Raw genomic sequence first — 15,940 nt, forward strand, 5'->3', positions numbered from 1 at the left:
AGATTAGACTTTTAGCATAGAGTCTTAGCTTAGAGTTTTTGTTAGAGTTCTAGTTTAGTTTACTTATAGTTAAGAGTTTGGAGTTTTACCTTAGAGACCTAGCTTAGAGTTTTAGTTTAGTTTAGTTTTAGTAAAGAGTTTCGAGTTTTTTAGCTTAGAGTCTTAGTTTAGAGTTTTTGTTAGAGTTCTAGTATAGTTTAGTTTTAGTTAAGAGTTTAGTGTTTTACCTTAGAGTCTTAGCTTAGAGTTTTAATTAGAGTTCTAGTCTAGTTTTAGTTATGAGTTTGTAGTTTAAGTTAAGAGTCTTAGCTTAGAGTTTTTTGCTAGAGTTCTAGTTTGATTTAGCTTGTGTTAAGACTATAGAGATTTTAGATTACAGTAATATCTTAGAAATTTTGTTGAAGTTCTAGTTAAGTTAAGTTTTAGGTAATACTTTAGAGTTTTAGCTTAGAGTCTTAGCTTAGAGTTTTTGTTAGATTTGAAGTTTAGTTTAGTAATAGGTAAGAGTTTAGAGTTTTAGCTTAGAGTCTTACCTTAGATTTTTTTTTAGAGTTCTAGTTTAGTATAGATATAGTTAAGAGTTTGGAGTTTTACACCAGAGATTTAGCTTAGAGTTTTAGTTTAGTTTAGTTTTTGTTAAGAGTTTAGAGTTTTTTAGCTTAAAGTCTTAGCGTAGAGTTTTTGTTAGAGTTCTAGTTTAGTTTAGTTTTAGTTAAGAGTTTGGTGTTTTATCTTAAATTTTCAGCTTAGAGTTTTACGTAGAGTTCCTGTTTAGTACAGTTTTCGTTAAGAGTTTAGAATTTTACCTTAGAGTTTTAGTTAGAGATATAGTTTAGCTTTGATATAGTTAAGAGTTTAGAGTTTTAGCTTAGTCATAGCTTAGAGTTTTTGTTAGAGTTCTAGTTTATTTTAGCATATAGTTAAGAGTTTGGAATTTTACCTTAGAGACTTAGCTTAGAGTTTTAGTCTACTTTGGTTTTACCTTAGAGTTTAGAGTCTTAGATTAGAGTCTCAGCTAAGAGTTTTTGTTAGAGTTCTAGTCTAGTTTAGTTTTAGTTAAGAGTTTAGTGTTTTTTAGATTAGATTAATAGCTTAGAGTTTTTATTGTAGTTAAAGTTTAGTTTAGTTTTAGTTTAGAGTTTTAGCTTAGACTTGGAGTTTTAATTAGAGTTCTAGTTTAGTTTAGTTAGCTAAGAGTTTAGAGTTTTATCTTAGAAACATATCTTAGAGTTTTTGTTAGGATTATAGTTTAGTTTAGTTTTAGTTAAGAGTTTAGAGTTTTACCATAGAGTCTTAGCTTAGAGTTTTAGTTAGAGTTGAAGTTTAGTTTAGTTACTTTTAAGAATTTAGAGTTTTAGCATAGAGTCATAGCTTAGAGTTTTACTTAAAGTTATATTTTGGTTAAGTTTCAGTTAAGAGTGTCGAGTTTTAGCTGAGTCTTAGCTTAGAGTTTTTGTTAGAGTTCTAGTTAAGCTTAGTTTTAGTTAAGAGTCTTACATTAGAGTCTTAGCTTAGAGTTTTTGTTAGAGTTCTAGTTTAGTTTAATTTTAGTTAAGAATTTGATGTTTTACCTTTGAGTTTCAGTTAGAGTTCTAGCTTAGTTTACTTTTAGTTAAGAGTTTAGTGTTTTACCTTAGAGTCTTAGCTTAGAGTTTTAGTTAGAACTCTAGTTTAGTTTAGTATTAGTTAAGAGTTTAGAACTTTAGCTTAGATTCTTAGCTTAGAGTTTTTGTTAGAGTTCTAGTTTGTTTTATTTTTAGTTAAGAGTTAAGAGTTTTTAGCTTAGAATCTTATCTTAGAGTTTTTGTTGAAGGTCTATTTTAGTTTAGTTTTAGTTAATAGTTTAGAGTTTTTGATAGAGTTGAAGTTTATTTTAACATTAGTTAATAGTTTAGAGTTTTATATTAGAATCTTAGCTTAGTTTTTTAGAGTTCTAGTTTAGTTTAGATATAGTTAAGCGTTTGGAGTTTTACCTTCTAAACTTAGCTTAGAGTTTTAGTTTAGTTTAGTTTTAGTTAAGAGTTTAGAGTTTTTAGCTTAGAGTCTTAGCTTAGAGTGTTTGTTAGAGTTCTAGTTTAGTTTAGCATTAGTTAAGAGTTTGGTGTTTTACCTTAGAGTCATAGCTTAGAGTTTTAGTTAGAGTTCTAGTTTAGTTTGGTTTTAGTTAAGAGTTTGGTATTTTAACTTAGAGTCTTAGCCTAGACCTTTTTTTACTGTTCTAGTTTAGTTTTAGTTAAGTGTTTATAATTTTAGCTTATAGTCTTAGTTTAGAGTTTTTTACTATAGTTATATTTTATTTTAGTTTTAGTTAATACTTTAGAGTTTTTAGATGTGACTCATATCTTATAGATTTTGTTGAAGTTCTAGTTTAGTTTAGTTTTAGTTAATAGTTTAGAGTTTTAGCTTAGAGTCTTAGCTTAGAGTTTTTGTTAGAGTTGAAGTTTAGCTTAGTAATAGTTAAGAGTTTAGAGTTTTAGATTAGAGTCTTAGCTTAGAGTTTTTGTTAGAGTTCTAGTTTAGTTTAGATATAGTTAAGAGTTTTGAGTTTTACCCTAGAGACTTAGCTTACAGTTTTAGTTTAGTTTAGTTTTAGTTAAGAGTTTAGAGTTTTTTAGCTTAGAGTCTTAGCTTAGAGTTTTTGTTAGAGTTCTTGTTTAGTTTAGTTTTAGTTAAGATTTTGGTGTTTTACCTTACAGTCTTAGCATAGAGGTTTTGTTAGAGATATAGTGTAGTTTAGTTATAGTTACGAATTTAGAGTTTTAGCTTAGAGTCTTAGCTTAGAGTTTTTGTTAGAGTTCTAGTTTAGTTTAGTTAATAATCTAGTGTTTTTAGCTTTGAGTATTAGCATAGAGTTTTTTTGGAAGTTCTAGTCTAGTTTAGTAATATTTAAGAGTTTAGAGATTTATCTTAGAGTCTTAGCTTAGAGTTTTAGTTTAGTTTAGTTTTAGTTGAAAGTTTAGAGTTTTTTTTAGCTTGAGTCTTAGCTTAGAGTTTTTGTTAGAGTTCTAGTTTAGTTAGGTTTTAATTAAGAGTAGAGTTTTTAGCTTAGAGTCTTAGCATAGAGTTTTAGTTAGAGTTCTAGTCTAGTTTAGTTTTAGATAAGAGTTTAGAGTTTTACCATAGAGTCATAGCTTAGATTTCTAGTTAGAGTTGAAGTTTAGTTTAGTTACAGTTAAGAATTTAGAGTTTTAGCTTAGAGTCATAGCTTAGAGTTTTAGTTAGAGTTCTAGTTAAGTTTTAGTTAAGAGTTTCGAGTTTAGCTTAGAGTCTTACCTAAGAGTTTTTGTTAGAGTTCTAGTTTAGTTTAATTCTAGTTAAGTGTTTAGAGCTTTACCTTAGAGTCTTAGCTTAGAGTTTTAGTTAGAGTTCTAGTTTAGTTATAGTTAAGAATTTAGAGTTTTCGCTTAGATTCATAGCTTAGAGTTTTAGTTAAAGTTATAGTTTAGTAAAGTTATAGTTAAGAGTTTAGAGTTTTACCTTAGAGTCATAGCTTAGAGTTTTAGCTAGAGTTCTAGTTCAGTTTAGTTTTAGTTAAGAGTTTAGAGTTTTAGCTTAGAGTCTTAGCTTAAAGTTTGTGTTAGAGTTCTAGTTTAGTTTAGTTATAGTTAAGAGTCTCGAGTTTTTAGCTTAGAGTCTTAGCTTAGAGTTTCTGTTAGAGTTCTAGTTTAGTTAACTTCTAGTTAAGAGTTTAAAGTTTTAGCTTAAAGTAGAGTTCTAGTTTAGTAATAGTTAAGAGTTTAGAGTTTTAGCTTAGAGTCTTAGCTTAGAGTTTTGTTAGAGTTCTAGTTTAGTTATAGTTAAGTGTTAGGTGTTTTACCATAGAGACTTAGCTTAGAGTTTTAGTTTAGTTTAGTTTTAGTTAAGATTTTAGAGTTTTAGCTTAGAGTCTTAGCATAGAGCTTTTGTTAGAGTTCTAGTTTAGTTTAGTTTTAGTTAAGAGTTTACAGTTTTGGCTTAGAGTCTTATCTCAGAGTTTTTGTTAGAGTTCTAGTTTAGTTTAGTTTTAGTTAAGAGTTTAGAGTTTTTAGCTTAGAGTCTTAGTTTAGACTCTAGTTCTAGTTTAGTTTAGAGTTTTAGCTTAGACTTAGAGTTTTAATTAGAGTTCTAGTTTAGTTTAGTTTTAGTTAAGAGTTTAGAGTTTTAGCTTAGAGTCTTAGCTTAGAGTTTTTGTTAGAGTTCTAGTTTAGTTTAGTTTAGTTATAGTTAAGAGTTTGGAGTTTTACCTTAGAGACTTAGCTTAGAGTTTTAGTCTAGTTTAGTTTTAATTTAGAGTTTAGAGTTTTAGCTTAGGGTCTCAGCTTAAAGGTTTTGCTAGAGTTCTAGTTTAGTTTAGTTTTAGTTAAGAGTTTAGTGTTTTTAGCTTAGAGTCTTAGTTTAGAGTTTTGTTGAAGTTCTAGTTTAGTTTAGTTTTAGTTTAGAGTTTTAGCTTAGACTTGGAATTTTAATTAGAGTTCCAGTTTAGTTTAGTTAGCTAAGAGTTTAGAGTTTAAGCTTAGAAACATATCTTAGAGTTTTTGTTAGGGTTCTAGTTTAGTTTAGTTTTAGTTAAGAGTTTAGAGTTTTACCATAGGGTCTTAGCTTAGAGTTTTAGTTAGAGTTGAAGTTTAGTTTAGTTACTTTTAAGAATTTAGAGTTTTAGCATAGAGTCATAGCTTAGAGTTTTACTTAAAGTTATAGTTTGGTTAAGTTTTAGTTAAGAGTTTCAAGTTTTAGCTGAGTCTTAGCTTAGAGTTTTTGTTAGAGTTCTAGTTTAGTTTAGTTTTAGTTAAGAGTTTAAGAGTTTTACCTTAGAGTCTTAGCTTAGAGTTTTTGTTAGAGTTCTAGTTTAGTTTAATTTTAGTTAAGAATTTGATGTTTTACCATTAAGTTTCAGTTAGAGTTCTAGTTTAGTTTACTTTTAGTTAAGAGTTTAGCGTTTTACCTTAGAGTCTTAGCTTAGAGTTTTAGTGAGAGTTCTAGTTTAGTTTAGTTTTAGTTAAGAGTTTAGTATTTTAGCTTAGAGTCTTAGCTTAGAGTTTTTGTTAGAGTTCTAGTTTGTTTTAGTTTTAGTTAAGAGTTTAGAGTTTTTAGCTTAGAGTCTTATCTTAGAGTTTTTGTTGAAGTTCTAGTTTAGTTTACTTTTAGTTAATACTTTATAGTTTTAGCTTAGATTTTTTTTTAGAATTGAGGTTTAGTTTGGTAATAGATAAGAGTTTAAAGTTTTGTCTTAAATTCTTAGCTTAGAGTTTTTTAGAGTTCTAGTTTAGTTTAGATATATTTAAGAGTTTTTATCTTTACATAATAAAATTATCCTTTAGTTTTATTTCAGTTTTAGTTTTAGTTAAGAGTTTTTAGCTTAGAGTCTTAGCTTAGAGTTTTTGTTAGAGTTCTAATTTAGTTTAGTTTTAGTTAAGAGTTTGGTGTTTTACCTTAGAGTCATAGCTTAGAGTTTTAGTTAGGGTTCTAGTTTAGTTTAGTTTTAGTTAAGATTTTAGAATTTTAGCTTGGACTCCTAGCTTAAAGTTTCTGTTACAATTCTAGTTTAGTTTAGTTTTAGTTAAGAGTTTAGAGTTTTTAGCTTAGAGTCTTAGATTAGACTTTTTGTTTAAGATATAGTTTAGTTTATTTCTAGTTAAGAGTTTATAGTTTTCGCTTAGAGTCTTAACTTAGAGTTTTTGTTAGAGTTTTAGTTTGGTTTAGTTTTAGTTAAGAGTTTAGAGTTTTAGCTTAGAGTATTAGCTTAGAGTTATAGCTAGAGTTGAAGTTTAGTTTAGTTATAGTTAAAAATTTAGAGTTTTTAGCTTAGAGTCGTCGTTTAGAATTTTTGTTAGAGTTATAGTTTATTTTAGTTAAGAGTTTAGAGTTTTATCATAGAGTCATAGGTTAGAGTTTTTGTTGAAGTTGAAGTTTAGTTTAGTCATAGTTAATAATTTAGAGTTTTTAATTTAGAGTCATAGCTTAGAGTTTTTTGATGTTCTAGTTTAGTTTAGTTAATAGTTTAGAGTTCTACCTTACAGTCTTAGCTTAGAGTTTTACGTAGAGTTGAAGTTTAGTTTAGTTATAGTTAAGGGTTTAGAGTTTTAGCTTGGAGTCTTAGATTAGAGTTTTAGTTAGAGTTCTAGTTTAGTTTAGTTTTAGTCAAGAGTTTAGAGTTTTACCTTAAAGTCTTAGCTTAGAGTTTTATCAAGAGTTCTAGTTTAGTTTAGTTTTAGTTAAGAGTTTTGAGTTTTACCTTAAAGTCTTAGATTAGAGTTTTAGTTAGGGTTGAAGTTTCGTTTCGTTTATTTATAGTTATGAATTTATAGTTATAGCTTAGAGTCTTAGCTTAGAGTTTTAGTTAGAGTTATTGTTTAGTTTAGTTTTAGTTAAGAGTTATAGCTTTAGCCTAGAATCTTAGCTTAGAGATTTAGTTAGAGTTGAAGTTTAGTCCAAACTAGCATAACCACAAAATTACACAATATTGCATAGAAATACCAAAACCATAGGTTAGGCTAGGTCAGGTTAAGTTAGGAGTTAGGTTTCTCCACTTTTAAGTTAGGTTAGATTAGGTTAGCTTAACATCAGCGCTCAGGATAAGCTAACCTAATCTAACCTAACTTAAACGTGGTGAAACCTAACTTCTAACCTGACCTAGCCTAACCTATGGTTTTGGTTTTTCTATGCAATATTGTGTAATTTTGTGGTTATGCTAGTTTAGACTAAACTTCCACTCTAACTAAACCTCTAAGCTAAGATTCTAGGCTAAAGCTATAACTCTTAACTAAAACTAAACTAAACAATAACTCTAACTAAAACTCTAAGCTAAGACTCTAAGATAAAACTATAAACTCTTAACTATAACTAAACTAAACGAAACTAGAACCCTAACTAAAACTCTAATCTAAGACTTTAAGGTAAAACTCAAAACTCTTAACTAAAACTAAACTAAACTAGAACTCTAGCTAAAACTCTAAGCTAAGACTTTAAGGTAAAACTCTAAACTCTTAACTAAAACTAAACTAAGCTAGAACTCTAACTAAAACTTTAAGCTAAGACTCCAAGCTAAAACTCAAAATCCTTAACTATAACTAAACTAAACTTCAACTCTAAGTAAAACTCTAAGCTAAGACTCTGAGGTAGAACTCTAAACTCTTAAATAAACTAAACTAGAACTTCAAAAAACTCTAAGCTAAGACTCTAAGATAAAAACTCTAAATTCTTAACTATGACTAAACTAAACTTCAACTTAAACAAAAACTCTAACCTATGACTCTATGGTAAAACTCTAATCTCTTAACTAAACTAGAACTCTAACAAAAACTCTAAACTACGACTCTAAGCTAAAAACTCATAAATTTTTAACTATAACTAAACTAAACTTCAACTCTAACTATAACTCTAAGCTAATGCTCTAAGCTAAAACTCTTAACTAAAACTAAACTAAACTAAAACTCTAACAAAAAGTCTAAGATAAGAATATAATATGAAACTATAAACTATTAATTAGAAATAAAATAAAATACATATTCAACAAAAACTCCAATATAATACTATAATATAAAAAATCTAAACTCTTAACTGAAAATAAACTAAATTAGAATTGTAACAGAAACTCTAAGCTAAGAGTCTAAGCTAAAATTCTAAACTCTTAACTAAAACTAAACTAAACTAGAACTCTAACTAAAACTCTAAGCTATGACTCTAAGGTAAAACATCAAACTCTTAACTAAAACTAAACTAAACTAGAACTCTAACAAAGATTCTAAGCTAAAAACTATAAACTCTTAACTAAAACTAAACTAAACTAAAACTCTAGGCTAAGTCTATAAGGAAAACTCTAAACTATTAACTATATCTAAACTAAACTAGAATTCTAAAAAACTCTAAGATAAGATTTTAAGCTACAACTCTAAACTCTTAACTATTACTAAACTAAACTTCAACTCTAACAAAAACTCTAAGCTATTCTAAACTATTAACTAAAACTAAACTAAACTAGAACTTCAACAAAAACTCCAAGCTAAGACTCTAAGCAAAAACTCTAAACTCTTAACTAAAACTAAAATAAACTAGAAGTCTAACAAAAACTCTAAGCTAAGACTCTAAGCTAAAATTCTAAACTCTTAACTAAAACTAAACTAAACTAGAACTCTAACTAAAATTCTAAGCTAAGACTCTAAAGTAAAACACTAAAATCTTAACTAAATGTAAACTAAATTAGAACTCTAACTGAAACTCAAAGGTAAAACATCAAATTCCTAACTAAAATTAAACTAAACTAGAACTCTAACAAAAACTCTAAGCTAAGACTCTAAGCTCTTAAATAAAACTGAACTAAACTATAGCTCTAACAAAAACTCTGAGCTAAGACTCAGGTAAAACTTTACACTCGTAACTAAACCTTAACCAAACTATAACTTTAATTAAAACTCTAAGCTCTGACTCTAAGCTAAAACTCTAAATTCTTAAAATTAACTAAACTAAACTTCAACTCTAACAAAAATTCTAATCTATGACTCTAATCTGCAAATATGAACTATAACATAAAACTAAACTAAACTAGAACTCTAAAAATAAATAAAAGATATAACTATTATATACAACTATTAACTATCAGATAACTAAACTAGAAAACTAATAAAATCTCCTATAAGAATAAAAGAATCTAAACCAAAAATAAACTAGAACTGCAACAAAAACTCTAAACTAAGACTCTAAGCTAAAAACACTAAAATGTTAACAATAACCGCACTAAACTAGAACTCTAGCAAAAACTCTAAGCTGAGACTCTAAGCTAAAACTCTAAACTCTTAAGTAAAACTAAACTAAACTAAAACTATAAGCTAAGTCTCTAATGTAAAACTCCAAACTCTTAACTATAACTAAACTAAACTAGAACTAACAAAAACTCTAAGCTATGACTCTAAGCTAAAACTCTAAACTCTTAGCTATAACTAAACTAAACTAGAACTCTAATTAAAACTCTAAGTCTAAGCTAAAACTCTAAACTAAACTAGAACTCTAAACTAAGACTCTAAGCTAAAAACTCTAAACTCTTAACTAAAACTAAACTAAACTAGAACTCTAACAAAAACTCTGAGATAAGACTCTAAGCTAAAACTCTAAACTATTAACTAAAACTAAACTAAACTAGAACTTCAACGTAAACCCTAAGCTAAGACTCTAAGCTAAAAACTCTAAACTCTTAACTAAAACTAAAATAAAGTATAACTCTAACAAAAACTATTAGATAAAATTCTAAACTCTTAACTAAAACTATACTAAACTAGAACTCGAACTAAATCTCTAAGCTAAGACTCTAAAGTAAAACTTCAAACTCTTAAATAATGTTAAACTAAACTAGAACTCTAACTGAACTCAAAGGTAAAACATCAAACTCTTAACTAAAATTAAACTAAACTAGAACTCTAACAAAAAAACTCTAAGCTAAGACTCTAAGCTAAACCTCAAAACTCTTAACTAAAACTTAGCCAAACTACAACTTTAAGTAAAACTCTAGGCTATGACTCTAAGCTAAGACTCTAAATTCTTAACTGTAACTAAAAACTTAACTTCAACTCTAACTAAAACTCTAAGCTAAGACTCTAAGGTAAAACTCTAAACTCTTAACTAAAACTAAACTAAACAATAACTCTGACTAAAACTCCAAGCTAATACTCTAGTCAGAAACTATAAACTAATAACTATAAATAAACTAAACGACACTTAAACCATAAAAATCACTATAATCTAAGTATTTAATTTAAAACACAAAACTCTTAACTAAAACTAAAATAAATAAGAACTCTAAGCAAACCTCTAATCTAAGACTCTAAGATAAAAAACTCTATACTTTTAACTAAAAGTAAACAGAACTAAAAATCTTAGTTAAGGCTCGAAGGTAAAACTTCAAACTCTTACCTATAACTAAGTTGTGGGTGAAAGGGATGGGTACTTCAAGTTGGAAAATGGGTTTAAGAGGGACATTAAGAAAGTAACTTGCTCTGAAATGGTCTTTGAAAAATATTACTTGGTGTTGAGGTATCGAAAAAGCTGTAAAGCATAATTGTGGTGGAAAGAATGGATTCTTCAAGTCGAAAAATGGGTTTAGAATGAACATTAAGAAAGGAAGTTGCTCTGAAATGGTCTTTGAAAAACATTTCTTGGTGTTGAAGTGACCAAAATTTTTAAAATAAAGTTGTGGGTGAACGGATTGGTACATCAAGTTGGAAAAAGGGTTTAGGAATGACATTATGAAAGGAACTTGTTCTGAAAAGATATAATAAAACCAAAAAAAAGTATTAAAAAACGGCGAGGGGACTCTTTGGGGGGAGGGGCCCGGGGAGGGCGTTTGGGGATCCGGGGGCCCTTTGGGAGCCCGGGGGATCTTTGGAGACCGGGGGCTTCCTTCGGGGTTGGGGTAGGGTATGTGGACCCTTTGGGGTTGGGGTAGAGGACCTCACAACACTGTTCAAATGGAACTTGTGTATTACAACGACCACAGAGTTTCACCCTCAAATCCTCTTCTAAAATCATCTTTTAAATCATCTTTTAAAATGTCTCTAACTGTCTCGCCGAAATAATTCCATAAAATGTCTAAAACGCTTTCGCCCAAATAATCCCTAAACGTAATTTCAGCGTGTTCCTTTTGTTTTTGGCATCTCTGCGCTGACACATTTTAAATTATTTGGAAACCCTTTCGTGAATCAATCTCATCATTGCTAAGATCAAAACATTCACCCGGAAACAATTCTCTTGGTAGAACTCCAAAGACATTAATAGACATTCGCTCGGAAACCATTCTTTTTAGAAACAAAAAATTAATTCCCCTTCCGAGAATCAATAATTCCCCTTAGAAACAACAAAATAATTCCCCTTTCGTGTCAAATCAATCAATCATGACATCATCTGTCGCGTGTGATCTAAACTTTGCCCCGGAAACAATTCTCTTTGGAAATACATCAAAGACATTAATTAACTTGACGTCATCTGTCAGACATTAATTAACTTCCCCGGAAACAATTCTGACAGGTGATATTAGACTCAATAGTCCATGAAAGTGAGAAAAATATTGTTTTTCCATTCTCACTGACAAAAACCATAAAACAGACATAAATGTGAGAAAGTTCCTGTTTTTGAATTCTCACTGATAAAAAACGTAAAAACATCCATAATATTGATAAAATTCCTGTTTTTTCAAATGAGAAAAATCCTGTTTTTCCATTCTCACTGACAAAAACCATAAAACAGACATAAATTACTGTTGATATCCATGAAAAACATCAAATAAATTGACCAACACACATAACCGTCCAAGAAACATCCATAAAAGTGAGAAAATTCCTGTTTTTTCAAATGAGAAAAATCCTGTTTTTTCATTCTCAGTGAGAAAACCATCTCCTTAGGGACTCTATGCCCATCTATGGTGCCCCCGTGGGGCTGGTACCCCCCCCCCCCCTTCTACTATTAACTTACTTTTCTTTTTTAATCATTATTTGGAATAACATCAGTCAAATAATATAGGAACAAGATAAAATGTCTCAAAAATTGTTTTCTTTATTCATAAAACTTGACAATCCTTCTTCCAAATATGCCTTATCCTAATATTTCTCTGTTCCTTTAAAAACTCTAAAAAAAATACAAATTAGAAAAATTAAAAATAAAGTTCTGGCTCTTTCTTAAAAGTGGGACAAGGTTTGCTCCATACACTAAATTGTATGTACATTAGCAAGAAATTACTACATGTAGTATGGAATTTTAGATGATGATTTTTCACTACATGGTGAATATTTTTTTTTCTTGGTTTTGAAAATGTCTGGCTTTGGTACTAGACGAAGTGTCTTTGAGGAGAATCCTAGTGCACTATTCTCTTCAAATAAAATTTTCAGGTGTAACACACACAATCCTAGTTTAGACTTGCGATGACAATTTTCTGTTGAATACGAAATGCAAAGAAAGTCTTCAACACTTCAAAAACAATAAATTTGACCTAGAGCATAAAGTGCATTCTGGAACAAAAAAAAATTCACAAAAATGGAGCACAAAAAAAAATTCTAGTACACTATCATATTGAAATACAACCCATAGCTGTAAAAAAAAGCTTAGAGTAGCTCCTTGATCAAGAGAGTATAAAATTTTTATTGAAATTACAAGTAGATGAATCAATTTTTTTCAGAAGGCTTTAACTTGTTGAAACCGATCCGGACATTTATTCTTTGCATTTATTTCGCATTTTCAAGTAAAAAGGAAAACAAAAACAATAGTTTACTTAAGGTCCTTATAAAAACTCCTGGGATATTTATCAAAACCATTTTTGTCTTATTAAGTTGGACAGCCTTTTCAGAATAAATTTAACTGGGTACAGAATTTTAAATTCCCCTGATTATTTCAAGAGCTTCAAGTATACTTCTGCTTTTCCAGTTTACTAAATAGGTTACAATTATTTCTCTGCCTAAAAAAATTGAAGAGGATTGGTTTAAATTTAAGGTCCTTCATTTTTATCCCAATACTTAAAATAGTCTTATCAGTATAACTTTTGCAAAATAATTGTATACATGAATACTCAAAGGAAGCAATAGAGCAGCCATTTGTTTCTTGAAATATAATGACGATCATTATGTTTACGCATTAAATAGTTCAATAGATACAAATTTAAGCAACTCAAACAAAATAGCTTAACAGAACTCCATTTTTCCCCTTTTGTCTTGAGCCAGTTTTTATTTAGATCGTAATTTCAATCCAAATTTGAAAACATCTATTCAGTTGTTATAATACTACTTCACTGTAGTTTAGTCACTAAATGTTCGGCCATCGCTAAAAGTGTCACCGTTATCTTGTTTCGCGAAACAAAAGTGGTTTATCTTTTTCTGTCATCTTTTGATTGGTTTAGATTTTATCTTACTACTAAGTAATTGGCTTCAAATCGGTTCTGAATTTAGATCAAGAAAGATCAGAACTTTAAAATTCGGGGTGGCATTAAAAAACATAGACTAAGTTAGAGTTTCAAGGATTTGCAAAAGAAAACATGATTCTTAGTTGCAAAATCATACAGGTTGTAACATATATATGCACTGCATACATCTTTATTTAATGTGTTTGTACTTTTTTTTTATTTTCAAGCCAATTCTGAAGCATTTTAAATTGATCAGACTAGAAACTAAAAACAATATCTTACAATTTTATTTGGTTGTAGAAGCAGGTATGATTTCAGTCCAAAGATTCAGAAAAGCTATTTACTTATTTCTTTATAAAACCATAAATTCCCTCCCCTTTAAACCAAAAAACTATCTTAAGTTATGGGTGGGAGGACTCTGTTGTTTAAATTTTGTCTTAACTTAAGAGATATTTGGCCAAAATATAGTTTATAGGAGAAAAACCTTTATTTTAAGATTTAGCTTCTAATTCTTCATGAAGAGTGAAAAAAAATTCAGAGGGGGTGACCCATAATCCACCACCTGGTTTAAACCTCAGAGCACCTCATGGGCCACAGAGTTCAACCCCTTTGGCACAGTTTTGCCACTCTTGGCACGCAAAAGGCTTACGTCATTTCTGATTCTGAAATTTGACAATCTTTCAGAATAATGAAAACACATTCATAACTGTTAATTTAAATTAAAGAACAAGATATCTTTTAACTCTAGGCACCGAGTACTTGAGAACATACTTGTGCAATGCTGTATGTTTATTTGAAATGGTTTCCTAAATGGATTAGGATATCCCTACAAACCCATCTAATGCTTCCTCAATAAGAGGGCTGAAAAATAATAAGGAGGGAAAATGAAAGCGAAATCAGACAGGAAGGGGGACCGCGAGAAAGCCTTAATAAAAGAGGGGAAAGACATTTTTAATATAATAAAACTTGATGGATAGCATCCATTACCATTTAATAGCAAAACTTCGTTTATTTATGATTGTATATCTCTGCAACACGTTTATAGTGTCTGTAACTATATTTAGTAAATTTTAAAAAAAAAATAACGGCATTACTTAAAAAAAAAACTATTCTCATTTTCAACAGACAAGTGAAAGAAAATGAACCGAAGAAAAAAAAATTCCAGAAAAGAGAGAGTATGACTCCCATTTAGATAAAAAAAAACTAACATTCACAACACTCCATAAAATGATAGCCAAAATAAGAACAAGAGGGGTAAAACGTAGGACGGAACGAGATTTAGATTAATAAGAAAACTTATGGAAGGAAAAAATAAAAACTACCAATTAGTTTTTAGTGCCCAGAAAGGTTAATGTACTTGAATTTTTTCTTCTTTTTTTACTAGAAAACAAAGGAAGGCCATTTTACTCACTGCTTCCATGTAATCCAGGAACCACTTTGGTGGAGTATTTGGACAAGCAGAGTTTGCAATCGCTGTCTGCACTGACCTAGATGTAACTCCAGCCTTTTTCTCTTGTGTGTCTACAAAACGTGGCAAACTAGCCTGATCTGTACTAGCTCGAAGATTTTCAGTTTGGAATCGGATCTATAAAGGAAGTAATAAAGAAGGAAATATGCAAATATGACGAATTTGAAATAGATTCATCTTAATTTAAAGAATGATTGATTTTGTAGTTTTGCGCGCAAAATTTATTCTTGTAAAAATTCATAATAAAAGCCAGATAAATATGATGCAATGAATTGACAAGAATTTATATATTTGGAAAGGCCTTCATTTGAATATGATGAATATTACTTTTGAACGCGTGACATTGTAAACTTCATAACTATCTAAAATTCGGCCATCGATAAATTAATCTAAATGGAAGTTGAAAGTGGTCAAAATCATCTTGAACAAGGTTATTTTATAAATTTAAAACGTTCAAATAAACTGGAAAAATTTGTATATAGAAACTGATCTATTTTCATTCCTTTTTAACACAAAATGACTTGGCATTATGATTCTAAGTAAAATACTTGTATCTATTTCGTATCTTCAGCATCAACTGAAGAAAAATAAGCATATCATTGATGAAATCAATGATCTAATGAAAAACAATGAAAACTAAATCTTAAGGATTTAGCTATGTCAACTGATTAAAGGATTTCGTTTGGTCTTGCTCATTAAAGATTTTTTTTTTCTTACTACAACCATTTAGTGGATCTATACCTCTTTTGTTAAACCCCTTTAGCATTTTTCCCATCTCATTCTTGTTTTAGTTGTTTTTTGGCTCTTTTACACAACATGCATCAGAGTAATCCAAATTTAATAGTATTCCACATAACTTTCTGAATAATGGTGAACATATTGATAAAGCACAGGCTAATATAATAAACATCTACCTCATGGATGACATCAGAAGACTCTGCAGTATCAATTGGATGAACCTCCACATGATCTTCATTTGAATCACTGTTCTGGGTCATCAGCAGGACACTGGCATTACCAACTGAGATTGAAGAAATTTTTGCTGAGGGGTGAAGCCAAACATCATATGACTTTTCCTGAAGTGGGTGTGGAAGAATGCTTTTTGGAAGTGCCTGAGCTGTTGATAAATGTTTATTCTGGGCAATCTAAAAATAAATAATGACACTCGTTTTACTTGATCAAATTTCATTCAGTACTTTACAGTGCTGAATTCAGTGGAGGAATTTCATTCCGCTTTTTCATTTTTTTTATATAGGTATTTGTATTTATTTATATTCTAGTTTTCATCAATTCAAATTCATAGATAACAGAAGAAAAAAATTTAACAAATAATCCTCAATTTATTTTTTTTCTTTTTATCTAAAAAATTCTCAACTAATTATAATTAACAAGGATTAAAATAATCTGAATGACGAAGAGGTAAATACTCAATATAAAGCATTCTTCCTTAATTTGTATTGGAACTAACAATAATTTTTATTATTTATATTCAATTATCTAAAATAAGCCTTCAAAATTTAAGTTTATTTAAAGTTACTTGCAAAAAATGAAAATATATGAATGGTAGAAGACTCCAAGACAATGATTTACGAGAAAAAAAAATTGGCTAGACTTGGAGAGCA

At 29.2% G+C, this 15,940-nt stretch overlaps 1 pseudogene across 1 annotated transcript in view; it reads right to left on the reverse strand.

Annotated features, from left to right (window-relative positions):
• The window catches only part of LOC148948039 (uncharacterized), a 50,267-nt pseudogene extending 35,223 nt beyond the window's left edge, over positions 1-15,044 (reverse strand). The window contains exons 1-2 of the transcript XR_016142373.1: positions 15,036-15,044; positions 14,262-14,435 (exon numbers count right to left, since the gene is read on the reverse strand). The product of XR_016142373.1 is annotated as an uncharacterized LOC148948039 (transcript). The remainder of the gene's footprint in view (positions 1-14,261; positions 14,436-15,035) is intronic.
• Positions 15,045-15,940: the final 896 nt, after the last annotated feature.

Source organism: Artemia sp. Qi Xiang Cuo, chromosome 10, assembly GCF_049724085.1.
Source record: "Artemia sp. Qi Xiang Cuo chromosome 10, ASM4972408v1, whole genome shotgun sequence".
NCBI lineage: Eukaryota > Metazoa > Arthropoda > Branchiopoda > Anostraca > Artemiidae > Artemia > Artemia sp. Qi Xiang Cuo.